Here is a 1955-nt window from a genome sequence, read left to right as displayed (position 1 = left end):
CCAGCAATTGGAGGCTGTGGTGGCAGCCACTGTACTCCAGCTTGTGTGACAGAGTGAGATGCCTACTCAAAAAAAGAAAAGAAAAGAAAAAAAGAAGACACAAACAAAAGGAAAAATATTCCATGCTCATGGAATGGAAGAATCAACATTTTTTTTTTAGTTGGAGTTCACTCTGTCACCCAGGCTGAAGTGCAGTGGCACCACCTGCATGCACCACCTTGACCAGCTTAGTTTTTTAATTTATTGTAGAGACCAGGTCTCATTAAGTTGCCCAAGCTGATCTTATGCTGGAATTACAAACGTGAGACACTGTGCCTGGCTTTTTTATTTCTTAGAGCAGTGTTTTGTAGTTTTCACTGTAAAGGTCTTACATTTCTCCGGTTAGGAAGATGCCAAGGTATTTCATTTTGGGGGTGGCTATTATGATTGGGATTATACTTTTTCTTTGGTTCTCTGCTTGCTTTTTGTTGGTGTACAAAAATGCAACTGTCTTTTGCACATTGATTTCGTACCCTGAGACTTTGACAAGTCCTTTATCAGAGCAAGGAGGTTTTTGCCAAATTTCCTTGGGTTTTCCACGTATAGGACCATATTGTCAGCAAAGAGGTATAGCTTAGCTTCCTCTTTTCCTATTTGGTTACCCCTGATTTCCTTCTATTGTCTGATTGCTCTAGCTAGGACTTTCAACACTATGTTGAACGGGAGGGGTAAAAAGTGAGCAGCCTTGTCTTGTTCCAGTTTTCAGGGGAAGTGCTTCCAATTTCTGTCTGTTTAACAATATGTTGACTGTAGGTTTATCGTAGATGACTCTTACGATTTTGAGGTATGTTTCTCTATGCCTAGGATCTCAGGTGTTTTTATCAAGAATGAATGCTGGATTTTGTCAAAAGCCTTTTCTGCATCTAATGATATAATCATGTGGTTCTTGTTTTCACATCTGTTGATGTATTTCATTACATTTATGTTCTTGTGGGTGTTGAACCAACCCTGCAACCTGGGGATGAAGCCTACTTAGTCATGGTGGATAATTCTTGAGATGTGTTGTAGGATCTGATTTGGTAGAATCTTGCTGAGATTTTTTTGTATCCATGTTCATCAGGGATATAGGCCTGTAGCTCTCTTTCTTTGTTGGGTCTTTGCCTGGTCTGTCTATCAGTGTGATGTTAGCTTTATAAAATGCTTTGGCATCTCCCTCTTGGAGATTGCCCCATTCACATCTCTTGGTTTACATTAAAGCTCCTTCCTTTACTTAAAAAAAAAAAAAGATTTGAGTAGAGTTCTGTCTTTGTTTTTGTTTGTTTGTTTTTTTGGGGTTTTTTTTGAGTTGGAGTCTCACTCCATCGCCCAGGCTGGAGTGCAGTGACCAATCCCGGCCACCACAGCCTCGACCTGCTGGGCTCCGGCGATCCTTCCATCTCAGCCTTCCAAGGAGCTGGAACTACAGGTGTACACTACCACACCCGGCTTTATTTTTTGATTTATTGTAGAGATGAGGTCTCGCCAAGTTGCCTGGGCGGGTCTCGAACCTGCGGGCTCAGGCAATCCACACACCTCAGCCTCCCAAAGGTACAGGATTACAGGCTGAGCCACCAAACCTGGCTTATTTTTATTTTTTATTTTTTTAGTTGGAATCTTACTCTGTCACCCAGGCTGGAGTCCAGTGGCGCACTCACAGCCATTGTAGTCTTGACCTGCTGGGCTCAATTGATTTTTCCACTTCAGACTTCCAAGTAGCTGGAACTACAGGCGAGCACCACTATACCTGGCTAATTTTTTGGCTTGTTGTAGAGATGAGGTCTCACCAAGTTTCCCAGGCTGGTTGAACCCTTGGGCTCAGGCAGTCCTCTCACATCCATCTCCCAAAGTGCTGGGATTACGGTCATGAGCCACCATACCCAACCCTAGATTACTTCTTTGTGTGTGTGTGTAAGTTGGAGCCTCACTCTGTGGCCCAG

This window comes from Carlito syrichta, unplaced genomic scaffold (genome assembly GCF_000164805.1).
Source record: "Carlito syrichta isolate Samal-C Ts95f unplaced genomic scaffold, Tarsius_syrichta-2.0.1 Scaffold307839, whole genome shotgun sequence".
Lineage (NCBI taxonomy): Eukaryota > Metazoa > Chordata > Mammalia > Primates > Tarsiidae > Carlito > Carlito syrichta.
This window is presented reverse-complemented; position numbering follows the sequence as displayed.